The sequence below is a fragment of the Delphinapterus leucas genome, chromosome 14 (assembly GCF_059928025.1).
Source record: "Delphinapterus leucas isolate spDelLeu-1000000601 "Yukka" chromosome 14, BTC_Dleu_Yukka2, whole genome shotgun sequence".
NCBI classification, from domain to species: domain Eukaryota; kingdom Metazoa; phylum Chordata; class Mammalia; order Artiodactyla; family Monodontidae; genus Delphinapterus; species Delphinapterus leucas.
This window is the reverse complement of record NC_143142.1, coordinates 22,925,813-22,941,295: the sequence shown is the minus strand read 5'-3', so window position 1 is coordinate 22,941,295 and position 15,483 is coordinate 22,925,813. Positions and strand designations below refer to the sequence as shown.

At 36.9% G+C, this 15,483-nt stretch overlaps 1 protein-coding gene across 1 annotated transcript in view; it reads right to left on the bottom strand.

The window, feature by feature from the left end:
* HORMAD2 (HORMA domain containing 2) overlaps positions 1–15,483 on the bottom strand; it is a 74,893-nt gene that overhangs the window by 28,326 nt on the left and 31,084 nt on the right. The window lies entirely within an intron of this gene.

Below are 15,483 nucleotides of genomic sequence, written 5' to 3'. Positions count from 1 at the left end.
ACTCTACATCTTAGGTACAAAGTGTTTAGTCTTTCACCGTTATGTATGATGCTACCTTTAGGTTCTTTGTAAATGTCTTTTTTTTGTGTGTGTGGTACGCAGGCCTCTCACTGTTGTGGCCTCTCCCGTTGCGGAGCACAGGCTCCGGACGCGCAGGCTCAGCGGCCATGGCTCATAGGCCTAGCCGCTCTGCGGCATGTGGGATCTTCCCGGACCGGGGCACGAACCCGTGTCCCCTACATCGGCAGGCGGACTCCCAACCACTGCATCACCAGGGAAGCCCATAAATGTCTTTTTTTTAATTGAAGTATAGTTGATTTATGATACTATATTACTTTCAGGTGTATGGCATAGTGACTCAGTACTTTTACAGATTATACTCCATTAAGAGTTATTACAAGATAATGGCTATAATTCCCTGTGCATATAATATATCCTTGTTGCTTATCTATTTTATACATAGCAGTTCGTATCTCTTAATCCCAAATTTGCTCCTCCCCCTTCCCTCTCCCCTTTGGTAACCACTAGTTTGTTTTCTATATCTGTGAGTCTGTTTCTGGTTTGCCTATATATTCATATGTTTGGTTTTTTTTTTTGGATTTCACATATAAGTGATATCATACGGTATTTGTCTTTTTCTAACTTATTTCACTAAGCATAATATTCTCTAGGTACATCCATGTTGCTGCAAATGGTAGAATTTCATTATTTTCTATGGCTGAGTAATATTCCATTATATATATATACATATGTATGTATGTATCTCACATCTTCTTTATCCATTCGTCTGTTGATGGGCACTTGGGTTGCTTCCATATCTTGGCAATTGTAAATAATGCTGCTATGAACTATGAATAATGCTATGAACATTGGAGTGCATGTATCTTTTTGAATGAGTGTTTTTGTCTTTTCTGAACATACACCCAGGAGAGGAACTGCTGGATCATATGATAGTTCTATTTTTAGTTTTTCAAGGAACCTCCATACAGTTTTCCATAATGGCTGCACCAATTTACATTCCCACCAACAGTGTACAAGGGTTCTCTTTTCTCCATATCCTCTCCAACATTTGCTATTTGTAGACTTTTTAATGATAATCATTCTGACAGGTGTAAGGTGATATCTCGTTGTTTTGACCTGCATTTTTCTAGTAATTAGCAGTGTTGAGCGTCTTTTCATGTGCTTGTTGGCCATCTGCATGCCATCTTTGGGAAAATGTCTATTCAGTTCCTCTGCCCATTTTTTAGGTCAGGTTGTTTGTTTTTCTGATATTGAGTAGTATGTGCTATTTATATATTTTGTATATTAACCCCTTGCCTGTCATATCATTTGCAAACATTTTCTCCCATTCTGTAGGTTGTCTTTTTGTTTTGTCAGTGGTTTCCTTTGCTTTGCAAAACCTTTTAAGTTTAATTAGGTCCCATTTGTTTATTTTTGCTTTTATCTATTTTGCCTGAGGAGACAGATCTGAAAAAATATTGCTATAATTTATGTCAAAGAGTGTTCTGCCTATGTTCCCTTCTAGGAGTTTTATGGTTTCAGGTCTTACATATATAGGTCTTTAATCCATTTTGAGTTTTTGTATATCGTGTGAGGTAACATTCTCAATGTTTTACATGTAGCTGTCCAGTTTTCCCAGCACTAGCTGTTGAAGAGACTATCTTTTTAAATTATTTATTTATTTAATTATTTATTTAGTTATTTATTTGGCTGTGCCGGGTCTTAGTTGCAGCACATGGGATCTCCCTTGTGGCATGAGGAATTTTTAGTTGTGGCATGTGGGATCTTTAGTTGCAGCATGCGGGATCTAGTTCCCTGACCAGGGATTGAACCTGAGCCCCCTGCATTGGGAGTGCGGAGTCTTAACCACTGGACCACCAGGGAAGTCCCAAAGAGACCGTCTTTTCTCCATTGTATATTCTTGCTTCCTTTGTCATAGATTAATTGACCAAAGGTGCATGGTGTAAATGTCTTTTATAAGGTTGAGGAAGTTCCCTTCCATTCCTTGTCTTCTAGAAGTTTCTCTTTAAAAAATTACAAATAAATGTTGATTTCATCAAACACTTTTTCTGCATCTATAAAGATGATCATGTGGTTTTTCTCCTTTATTCTGTTAATATGGTGAGTTACATTGATTGATTTTAAAACCTTAAACCAATCTTGCATTTGTGGGATAAACCCCATATAGTCATGATGTATTTTTCTTTCTATATATTGCTGAATTAGATTTGCTAATATTTTGTTAAAGATACTTGCATCTATAGTCAGTCATGAGAGCTATTGGTACTGTTTGGTTCAGAGTTTTCTTTTCTTATAATGTATTTGTCTGGTTTTAGAATCAGATAATTCCAGCTTCATAAAATGAGTTGTGAAGTCTTCAATATTTTTTTAAAGAGTTTGTTTAAGATCAGCATTATTTCTTTCTTAATTGTTTGAAAGAATTCACCAGTGAAACCATCTAAACTGGAGTTTCCTTTATGCGAAGAGTTTCAATTACAAATTCAACTCCTTTATACAATATAAGATTATTAAGTTTATCTATTTCTATATGTGTCAGTTTGGTAATCTGTGCCTTTCAAGGAATGTGACTATTTCATCTAAGTTGTCCAATTTATCAGAATACAGTTTTTACAATATTTCTTTATTTTGCTTTTGATATCTGTAAGATTTGTGGAAATATCGATCTTTCATGCCTGTTATTGGAAATTTGTGTCTTCTCTATTTTTTAATCAGTTTAGCTTATAGGTTTATCAATTTTATTGATATTTTCAATATTTCCCAAATTTTTATATATTTCCCAGATATATTGTTATTGACTTCTAATACAGGCATACCTCATTTTATTGTGCTTTGCAAATATTACGTTTTTTACAAATTGAAGGTGTGTGGCAATGCTGTGTGGAGCAAGTCTGTCAGTGCCATTTTTCTAACAGCATTTGCTCACTTCATGTCTCTGTGTCACATTTGATAATTCTCAAAATATTTCAAATTTTTTCATTATTGTTATATTTGTTATGGTGATCTGTTATCAGTGATCTTTTGATTGTTACCATTGTAACTCTTTTGGGGGCACCATGAACTGCACTCATATAAGACAATGAACTTAATAAATGTTTTGCGAGGTTTTGGGGGGCTTTTTTCGTTTTTTTTTTTGCGGTACGCGGGCCTCTCACTGTTGTGGCCTCTCCTGTTGCGGAGCACAGGCTCCGGACGCGCAGGCTCAGCGGCCATGGCTCACGGGCCCAGCCGCTCCGCGGCATGTGGGATCTTCCCGGACCGGGGCACGAACCCGTGTCCCCTGCATTGGCAGGCGGACTCTCAACCACTGCGCCACCAGGGAAGCCCGTTTTGTGAGTTCTGACTGCACCACTGCCTGGCCGTTCCCCATCTCTCTCCCTCTCCTCGGGACTCTCTATTCCCTGAACACAACAATATTGAAATTAGGCCAATTAATAACCCTACAATGGCCTCTAAGTGTTCAGGTGAGAGGAAGAGTTGAATGTCTTTCACTTTAAATCAAAACGTTTTTTGGTTTTTTTTAAGATTAAATAAAGGAAGGCATGTCAAAAGCCATACTAGGCCCAAAGCTAGGCCTCTTGTGGCAAACAGTTAGCCAAGCTGTGAAAGCAAAGGAAAAATTTTTGAAGGAAATTAAAAATGCTACTCCAATGAACACATGAATGATAAGAAAGCAAAACAGGCTTGCTGATATAGAGAAAGTTTCAGTGGTCTGGATAGAAGATCAAACCAGCCACAGTATTGCCTTACACCAAAGCCTAATCCAGAGCAAAGTCCTAATTCTCTTCAATTTTAAGAAGGCTTAGAGAGGTGAAGAAGCTCTCAGAAGCTCAGAGAAGCTTTTCTCAGAAGAAAAGTTTGAGGCTAGCAGAGGTTGGTTCATGACGTTTAAGGAAAGAAGCCATCTCCATAACATGAAAGTGGATAAAGCAGCAAGTTCTGACATAGAAGCTGCAGCAAGTTATCCAGAAGTTCTAGCTAAGATAATTAATGAAGGTAGCTACACTAAATAACAGATTTTCAGTGTAAATGAAACAGCCTTATGTTGGAAGAAGATGCCATCTAGGACTTTCATAGCTACAGAGGAAACACCAATGCCCGACTTCAAAGCTTCAAAGGACAGGCTGTGTCTCTTGTTAGGGGCCAATACTGCTGGTGACTTGAAGTTGAAGCCAGTGTTTACTTACCATTCTGAAAATCCTGGGGCCCTTAAGAATTATTCTAAATCTACTCTGCCTGTGCTCTATAAATGGAATAACAGAGCCTGGATGACAGTATATCTATTGATAACACTGTTGAGACCTGCTACTCAGGAAAAAAAAATTCCTTTCAAAATATTATTGCTCATTGACAATGTACCTGGTCACTCAAGAGCTCTGACGGAGATGTACAATGAGATTAATGTTGTTTTCATGCCTGCTAATACAACATCCATTCTGCAGCCCACCAATCAAGGACTAATTTTGACTTTCAAGTCTTATTATTTAAGAAATAAATTTCACTACAACAAAGGAGGCAAGAAAATATACAATGGAGAAAAGACAGTCTCTTAAATAAGTGGTACTGGGAAAACTGGATAGCTACCTGTAAAAGAATGAAATTAGAACATTCTCGAACACCATCTACAAAAGTAAACTCAAAATGGATTAAAGACCTAAATGTAAGACTGGATACTATAAAACTCCTAGAGGAAAACAAAGACAGAACACTCTTTGACATAAATCACAGCAATAATTTTTTGGATCCGTCTCCTAAAAGTAAAGGAAATAAAAGCAAAAATAAACAAATGAGGGCTAATTAAACTTAAAAGCTTTTGCACAGCAAAGGAAACCATTGACAAAATGAAAAGACAACCTACAGAATGGGAGAAAATATTTGCAAATGACATGACCGATAAGGGATTAATATCCAACATATATAAACAGCTTATATAACTCAACATCAAAAAAACCAAACAACCTGATGAAAAAATGGGCAGAAGAAGTAGACATTTTTCCAAAGAGGAAATGCAGATGACCAACAGGCACATGAAAAGATGCTCATCAGGGAAATGCAAATCAAAACCACAATGAGATATCACCTCAGACCTGTTAGAAGAGACTCCTGGGGAAATTCAATAATGTGTATTTAATGTATTGTTCAATCTATAACATAAGGAAGTGTAATATATGTGCCAATATAAGCACAAAGGACTTGAGTAGGAACAAAGCTGCATTGGGCTAAGAAAATGACTACAGATGGCAGAGTAATAATTATGACAATGTATTGCTGGGTGTGTAACATTATAGGTGTAATATTAATAGCAATAATAACCACAGAAAAGGGGGAAAGGGAATAGAGCTATATAGGAGTAACACTGCTAAATCTCCCTGGAATTAAATTAGCATAAACCTGAAGCTAATTCTGATGAGTTAAGATGTATATGATAGAGTAACCAATTAAAAAACCAAAAAATTTAGTGAAAAAATGTTTAATTTTAAATGCTTCATTAAAAATATTCACTCAATACAAAATAAAGCAGTAAAGGAGACTAGAGGAACAAAAAAACCAAACACATAGAAAATGAAAAGTAAAATGGTAGTCATAAATCCTACTTTATCAATAATAACATTAGGGACTTCCCTGGCAGTCCAGTGGTTGAGGCTTCACCTTCCAGTGTAGGGGGTGCAGGTTCAATCCCTGGTCGGGGAGCTGGGATCACGCATGCCTCACAGCCAAAACACCAAGACGTAAAACAGAAGCAATACTGTAATGAATTCAATAAAGACTTTAAAATAATAATAATAATAACATTAGTGTGAATGGATTAAACAATCCCATCAAAAGGAAGCGATTGTTACTGGAGATAATGAGGGACATTTTATGATGATAAAAGGGCCAATCCATCAAGAAGATAAAATAATTATAAACATATATACACACCTAACAATAGAACACAAAATTACATGAAGCAAAAACTGACAGAAGTGAAGGGAGAAACAGGCAATTCAACAATAACAGTTGGGGACTTCAATACCCCAATTTTAGTAATGAGTAGAACAGCTAGACAGAAGATTAATAAGGAAATAAAAGGACTGAAAAATAGTATAAACCAACTAGACCTAACAGACATCTATAAAACACTATATCCAATAACAGCAGAATATACATTCTTCCCAAGTGCATGTGGAATTCCCCAGCAAAGACCATATGTTAACTCATAAAACAAATCTCAAATAAATTTAAAAGGATAAAAATAATTAAAAGTATATTCTCTGACTACAGTGGAATAAAGTTAGAAATCAAGAACAGAATAAAATCGAGGAAACACACAAATACATGAAAATTAAACGACACACTCCTATATAGCCAATGTGTTGAAAAAGAAATCAAAAGAGAAGTCAGAAAATCATTTGAGATTAATAAAAAAGAAGATACAACAGAACAAAACATAACACTGCTAAAACAGCAGTGCTTAGAGGGAATTTAATAGGTGTAAATGCCTATATTAAGAAAGAAGAAAGATCTCAAAGAACCTAAACTTCCTCCTTAAGACGATGGAGAAGTGCAAACTAAATCTAAAACAAGCAGAAGAAAGGTAATAAAGACTGTATTGGAAATTTATGAAATGGAGAATAGAGAAAAACAATAGAGAAAACTGATGAATCCATAAGCTGGTTCTTTGAAAGACTGACAGAATTGACAAACCTGTAGCCAAGAAAACAAGAGAAAAGACTCAAATTACTAGAATCAGAAATAAAACAGCAGGGCTTCCCTGGTGGCACAGTGGTTAAGAATCCACCTGCCAATGCAGGGGACACGGGTTTGAGCCCTGGTCCAGGAAGATCCCACATGCCTGGAAGCAACTAAGCCCGTGCACCACAACTACTGAGCCTGTGCTCTAGAGCCCGTGAGCCACAACTACTGAGCCCACGTGCCACAGCTACTGAAGCCCGTGTGCCTAGAGCCCGTGCTCCACAACAAGAGACGCCACCGCAATGAGAAGCCCGTGCACCACAATGAAGAGTAGCCCCCCGCTCACCACAACTAGAGAAAGCCCACATGCAGCCAAAAATAAATAAATATAAATAAATAAATAAATAAAACAGCAAACATTACTACTGACTTTACAAAAATATAAGAAAGCAGTATAAAGGAGTACTACAACCAGTTATATGTCAATAGAGATAACATAGCTGAAATAATAAATTCCTAGAAAGACACAAACTACTAAAACTGACTCAAGAAGAAATATCAATAGAAAATCTAAATAGATCTATAACAAGTGAAGAGACTGAATTAATAATAAGTTTAAAACTACCCAGAAAGAAAAACCCAGACCCAGCTAGCTTATTTTAATTCAAAGAAAAACTAATGCAAACTCTCCACAAACTATAGAAAAGGAGTGAACACTTCCCAACTCATTTTATGAGGCCAATGTTATCCTGATACCAAACCAGACAAAGACATCACAAGAAGAGAAAACTATAGATTAATATCTCTTATATATGTGGACATAAAAATCCTTAACAAAATTTTAGCAAACTGAATTCAGGAAAAAAATATATATATATATAATCTCCCATGACCAAATGGAATTTATCCCAGAAATACAAGCTTGGTTTAATATGTAAAAATCAACTAATGTAATACATCATATCAAAATCACTTGATCATCTTAATAGAAAAAAAGCATTTGACAAAATCCAACAGCCTTTCATGATTAGAAAAAAAAAACACTGAAGAAACTAGGAATAGAAGGAAACTTATTCAACATGTTAGAAGGCACCTACCCAAAAACCATAGTCAATAACGTACCTAATGGTGAAACACTGGATGCTTTCCTCCTAAGATCAGGAACAAGACAAGGCTGTCCACTCTCACCGCTTCTATTCAACATTGTAATGGAAGTTCTAGCCAGGGCAGTTACAAAAGGAAAAGAAATAAAATGCATCCAGATTGGAAAGGAAGAAGTAAAAGTGTATCTATTTGCAGATGACATGATCTTGTATGTGGAAAATCCTAAAGAATCCACTAAAAAACTATTAGAACTAACAAGTTCAGCAAGTGTATTATCTAGGGTTCTGCAGAGAAACAGAACTAACAGGATTTGTGCAACTAACATTGCTGAAAGAAATTAAAGAAAATCTAAATAAATGGATAAATATCCCATGTTCATGGATCAAAACGCTTAATATTATTAAGATGTCATTAATCCCCAAACTGATCTTGAGATTCAATGCAATCCCTATGTGAATCCTAGCAGACTTCTTTATAGAAATTGACAAGCTGATTCTCAAATTCATATGAAATTGCAAAGAACTCAGAATAACCAAAACAATCCTGAGAAAAAAGAAGGAAGTAGGAGGACTCATACTTGATTCAAAACTTATTACAAAACAATGGTAATCAAGACAGTGTGGTACTGGCATAAGGATAGACACATAGACTAATGGAATAGAATTGAGAGTCCTGAAATAAAACCACCTGCCTATGGTCAACTGATTTTGACAAGAGCACTAGGACCATTTCAGGGAGAAAGAACAGTCTTTTGAACAAATGGTGTTGGAATATCCACATGCAAAAGCATGCTGTCAGATTCTTACCTCACACCATATACTAAAATTGACTCTCAGACTGTATCAAAGATCTAAATGTAAGAGCTAAAACTATAAAACTCCTAGAAGGAAACAAAGGAGTAACTCTTCATGACCTTGGATTTGGCAAAGGATTCTTGGATATCACATACACACATCGCACAAAGCATAAGCAACAAGAGAAAAAATGGATAATTTGGACTTGATCAAAATTAAAAACCAATTGTGCTTCAAAGGACACCATCACAAAAATGAAAAGACAACTCATAGAATGGGAGAAAATATTTCCGAGTCATACATCTGTTAAGAGACTGTACCCAGGAAATAAAGAATTTTTACACCTCAAAAAAAAACAACAGTTTTTATTGTTGTTTACAAATAACCTAACTTAAAAATGGGCAAAATATCTGAATAAACATTTCTCCATGAAAGACATATAAATGGACAATAAACAATGATATCACTAGTTGCTACAGATATAGAAATCATAACAACGAGATACCAGTTACTTCATACCTACTAGGATGGCTAGAATCAAAAAGTGACATAAGTCTTTTTGTGGATGTGAAGAAAATTAGAACTTGCATACACTGCAGGGGGAAATATAAAATGGTGCAGCCACTTTAGAAGACAGTTTTGGAGTTCTTCAAGTGATTAAACAGAGTTAATAGGACCCAGCAATGCCACCCCTAGGTATATACCCAAGAGAATTAAAAATAAGTGTTCCAAAAAACTTGTACATGAATGTTTTTTCATTTTGTTGTTGTTGTTGTTGTTGTTGTTGTTGGCATGATGCAGGATCTTAGTTCCCTGGCCGGGGATCGAACCCCTTGCAGTGGAAGCACGGAGTCTTAACCACTGGACTGCCAGGGAAGTCCCACATGAATGTTTATAGTAGCATTATTCATAATAGCCAAAAGGTAGAAACAACCTAATTGTCCATCACTGATGAATAGATAAACATGTGGTCTACCCATACAATGGAATATTATTCAGCCATAAAAAGGAATGAAGCACCAATACACGCCACCACATGGGTGAAACTTGAAAACATAATGCTAAGTGAAAGAAGCCAGTCACAAAACACAATATATTGTGTGACTTCACTTATATGAAATATTCAGAATAAGAAAATCTATAGAGACAGAAAATAGATTAATGGTTGCTTAAGACTTGGGGGAGAGATGGAAAGAGGAAATAGGGAGGTGTTAGTTAAAGGGTATGGGGTTCCTTTCTGGGGTGATGAAAATGTTCTAATATTGACTGTGATGATAGTTACACAACTCTTTGAACATACTAAAAACCATTGAATTGTATACTTTAAGTGGGCAATTTGTATGGTATATGAATTATATCTCAATAAAGCCGTTCGAGAAAAAAATGTTGTATAAATAGAATCATACAGTATGTAGTCTTTTGATGCTGGCTTCTTTCACTTAGCATGATGTATTTGCAACTGATCCATGATGTTGCAGGTACCAGTAGTTTGTTCTTTTTTATTTTAAATTTATCCATTCTCCCATTAAAGAACATCTTGGTTGTTTCCAGTTTTGGGAGATTACAAATAATGTCACTATAAACATTTGTATACATGTTTTTGTGTAAACATAGGTTATTATTGCACTTGGTATAATAGTTGTTTTAAAGTCCTTATCTGCTAATTTTATCATTGCTGGCATTTCTGGGTCTCCTTCTATTGACTAATTTTCCTTGGTTATAGGTCAGTTTTTCTGCTGCTTTACATGTGAATGAATTGTTATCGGATTCTGGACAATAAGAATTTTACATAGTTGAGTGTTTGGACTTTGTTTTCCTCTAAAAAGTGTTGAATGCTATTTTGGCAGGCAAATAAGCTTGATCCTTTCAAGGCTTGTTTTTAAGCTGTTAGAATTCAGTTTGGAGGACTTCACTAAAGGATTGGTTTAGCCTTCATGCTAAGGTGTAACCCTTCTGGAGTCTCTATTGAATGTTCCAGGTGTTCAACAAGGTCTCTCCACATAACTGATTGTTAGGTGAATGTCTGTCAGTCTTGTGAGAGTTCTTAGACTCTTTTACAGTTCCCCCAATAGTTTTCTGTGTCCAACCTTGTAGAATTTCAACCCATACTTGAGAAGCTGAATATTCAACAAAAGACTCAAGGGATGCCAGTGATGATTTCTGGAGCTCTTTCTCTCTGTAGATCCCTCCCTTCTGATACTCTGTCCCCAGGTGCTTCAGCTTCCTCAAACTCCAGTCTATTTCTTCAACCCAGCAAGATGCCATGCTCTGCTTGGGTTCCCCCTTCCCACACCGGTGGTCCAGAAAGAACCCCCTGATGGAAGGTGCAGTTTTAAGGCTCACCTTGTTTTTCTTCTCTCAGGGATCACAGTTTTGCCTTTCCTGTTATCTAATGTCTGAAAACAGTTGCTTCATATATTTTACCCAGTTTCCTAATTTTTTATAACAGGAGAACAAGTCTGTTACATTATTCCTTCATGAATAAAAGTGGAATTTAATCATTCTATAGGATTTTTGCTCTCTTGTGGGATTTTTAACATTCTCTCCTACATGAATGAATGTAAGGTTTAATGGACTGAGGATGAGCTTTGGAGCCAGAGAGACCTAGGTTCTCTGATACTGACTCTGATGCTTTCTAGTTGGGCAACCTTGGATATGCTACTTAATGTCTATGAACTTCTGTTCCTTCAGCTATAAAACGTTCTGCAAAGTTGTTGGGATCAATTGAAGCCATGTGTATATAAAGCCCTTTGTAGGCACTTAATAAATGCTGATTATTATTATTATTTATATAACAGCTACTTGTTCCATTTCTCCTGAGCGATTCTGAATCAGGGATTTGACGTGTTTATCTTTGTACAGTGAGTCAAGCATGATAGGCTTCAGTATAAATTTGCTGACTGAATAAATGTTGATACCTTATGGTTGATTAGAGTATTTTAGAATATTATTTTAAACTTCCTTCACAATGAGCTAAGTGTAGACTTGTTTTAATGTCAGACCAGTGCCATTAGCTATAAGGTTTCTGTTTGTTCTGAATTTGGTTATCAAAGCAGGAGGAGCCCTCCATCATACAGGAAGAAGCAAATTTCAGGTGGTGGCTCCATCGAGGATATATATATACTTCAGTTTCTAGCTCCTCTTTATCACTGTCTGAAGGACTGATCTTCTGAAGTCTTAAATCTCAATTTTGAGATCCTAATATAAATACCAAAAGAATTACTCTCCTTACAATGCCTGGGTTTGTTACAAACCATAATCTCATCTGTTTACCAACAGGCAATGTAACTTCAGATGGAAAACTAGCAGCACATAAAACAAGTATTAGAAAAATTGGCCAACTGTATATAGTTCTATATAATTAAGTAACATTATCATTATATTTTTTCCAATATGTAATTGACTAAATCTCAATAAAGTCTTTATTTTTTAAAAAACTCTAAATAGAGCCTAATATTACACTGGTTTTAGTATAATGATAACATTGTATTATTTCAGATTATTACAGGTATTTTTTTAAACCAGAAAGAACATTTTCAGTCTTACTCCTTTTTTAAAAAAACAAAACTTACTTCTTTTAATGCTAGGGTTTAATAATAGTAACATCCAAAGTGTTATTACCTAAGATTACTCACTATGCTTTTCTTCTGTTGTAATATATATATATCAATATACTCTTTTTTTCTTTATGTAAATGAAACATACACAGATCATCAGAGTGGCTCTTCCCGCTCACAAAAGAAGGAGATAATTCTCTGGTATGTTATAGAGTGATTCATTTAAAAAAAGAGATGATTTATATGACTGATGGAAAAGTCAACCAACTTTCATTCCTCTTTTCATGGTTAACAGAGGATAACAATTATATTCTGTAATGCAGAACAGAAAAATTAATTGAAAAAATTTCCTATTTGACAAAAAGAAACTTTGTGAAAAGGACTATAGCCCCATGACAAAGAGAGAATGATGTGTGGTTTTTAAGTCTGAATATTTTCTGTAGATAATGTGCCTCTTCCAACGTTTTCAATAATCAACTCTATTTCCAAGAATCTAAGATATTCTTGTCAACACTACATTGTATCAAACAAGGCATATATGCTTCAAGAGATGTAATACTGTGAAAATCATCAGACTATACCTCAAAAATGCAAAAGTTCAGTTCAGAGTTTAGTGGGAGAAAATAGATTCTGAATGAAAAGGCTCTTGTTTTAATCCACTGACTAGAATACAATGCAATTCTAAGGAATTACAGAAAATATCTTTCTAGTCCACACTTAAATGGTACCATTTACTTTGGCACCAATGTACTTTACATTCTAATTTCTCAAAAACAAATCATTTACACTTTAATCAAATGTGTTAGCACAAAAGGTAAGAAATGGCCTTCACACAGGGAAAAAAATGGCCTTCACGCAGGGAAAAAAAGGCATATATTGTTATATGTATTATTTTGTGGACTTCATCAAAAAGAAAAAGCAACCCTTTCTGAAGGTACAAAAACTCATAGAAAGCTCAGAAAATTAGAAAAGTATAGCCTATGGATCCCCACTTAAAAATTGATAAAAATACGAATTCCCAAAGAGCTGTAATGTCTTAATAAACTAGGACCATCAGTCTCTACAATAGACATGTGCAACATTAGCTCTCCATCTTTTTATAGCTGTCTGGATGTATCAGTAATTACTAGTCCTTTAAGGAGCCTGGGTTAAGTACCTCTATTAGAAAGAAGTACTTTTCCCTCAGCATTTAAACTTAGCATAAAATTTAAATAAGATTCTACAACCAATTCCAGAACATGTGGTTATTGTCACCACATAGGTGAATTCTTTAAAGAAGCCTATCCAGGGCTTTCCTGGTGGCGCAGTGGTTGAGAGTTCGCCTGCTGATGCAGCGGACACAGGTTCATGCCCCGGTCCGGGAGGATCCCACATGTCGCGGAGCGGCTGGGCCCGTGAGCCAAGGCTGCTGAGCCTGCGCGTCCGGAGCCTGTGCTCCGCAACGGGAGAGGCCACAACAGTGAGAGGCCCGCGTACCGCAAAAAAAAAAAAAAGAAACCTGTCCAAGAGCCTCTCTCTAGTGTATATGTCTATTGCTATCCGTCCAGCTGACTGAAACAGAGAAAACAGGTCCAACTTCACAGAGTACTGTGAGGTGCCACTGTGTTTGTGTGTCCTTACTACCTAAGGCCTTAAGCTTAAACCACCCCTACAAGGAAGTAAGACCTGTCCTGAAGATGTCTCAGAGGTAGATAAAATAAGGACACATTTGGGACAGGGTTTTTCAGACAGTTCTACATAACCCTGTTTCGTCCTGGGATTCCTTGGTCTCTTTACTTGGGTTCTGTGTCCTATTTTCCAAGTGGAGTTAGGTTTTAAGAGTTCTTGGGGACTTCCCTGGTGGCGCAGTTGTTGAGAACTTGCCTGCCAATGCAGGGGACACGGGTTCTGACCCTGGTCTGGGAAGATCCCACGTGCCGCGGAGCAACTAGGCCCGTGAGCCACAACTGCTGAGCCTGCGCGTCTGGAGCCTGTGCTCCACAACAGGAGAGGCCGCGATAGTGAGAGGCCCGTGCACCGCGATGAAGAGTGGCCCCCGCTCACCGCAACTAGAGAAAGCCCTCGCACAGAAACGAAGACCCAACACAGCCAAAAATAATAAATAAATAAATAAATTTTGAAAAAAAAAAAAAAGAGTTCTTGGGCTTCCCTGGTGGCACAGTGGTTGAGAGTACGCCTGCCGATGCAGGGGACACGGGTTCGTGCCCTGGTCCGGGAGGATCCCACATGCCGCGGAGCGGCTGGGCCCGTGAGCCATGGCCGCTGAGCCTGCGCGTCCGGAGCCTGTACTCCGCAACGGGAGAGGCCACAACAGTGAGAGGCCCGCGTACCGCAAAAAAGAAAAAAAGAAAAAAAAAAAAGAGTTCTTATCATCTAAGAAATTTTAAATTTCAAGTTTATCTCCTTTAATCATTTCTGAATCCATTGCCAAACTATGATCTCAGTTTTACATTGTTCTTCAGATCTTAAGGATCACACCAGAAAATGAAGAGTACAAATATTGAATAATTTCAACTACTGGTAGAAATCTTTTATATTTGTCTTTCTGTGACTGAGATAAGAAATAACCTGAGGGCTTCCCTGGTGGCACAGTGGTTGAGAATCTGCCTGCTAATGCAGGGGACACAGGTTCGAGCCCTGGTCTGGGAGGATCCCACATGCCACGGAGCAACTAAGCCCGTGCGCCACAACTACTGAGCTTGCACGTCTGGAGCCTGTGCTCCGCAACAAGAGAGACCGCGATAGTGAGAGGCCCGCGCACCGCGATGAAGAGTGGCCCCCGCTTGCCACAACTAGAGAAGGCCCACGCACAGAAATGAAGACACAACACAGCAAAAACAAACAATTAATTAATAAAAACTCCTACCAAAAAAAAAAAGTGATATCATATGTTAAAAAAAAAAAAGAAAGAAATAACCTGAAAAAGAAAATTGTATTAAAATATTTTTTTCAATCTTACAATAACCTCACAAGATGATTATGTTAAATTACTTCTTTACTATGGATCACTGGTGAAAAAGCAGTATAAGCTGTTTTGATCAAGATTTTGTAAACTTCATATTTTAATAGAAAAATTTTATGATTTAAAAAAGCTTTTAAAAATCTTTGAGTTAAAGTTTATGAAAAGTAGAGATTTCAGCAAAGCCAGGTAGGATACAGGAAAAGATGTGGAAGGTTCAGAATTGGAATTCCAAATCATAGAGACAGAAGTTCTGATGCTACCACACTGTACTTTCCAACTTGCCTGGAACGTCCTCTGCCCTAATCTCTGCCAATCAAACTGATGTATCCATAAAATCAACTCAATGAAACCTTCCCACACAGTGCCAGTTTAC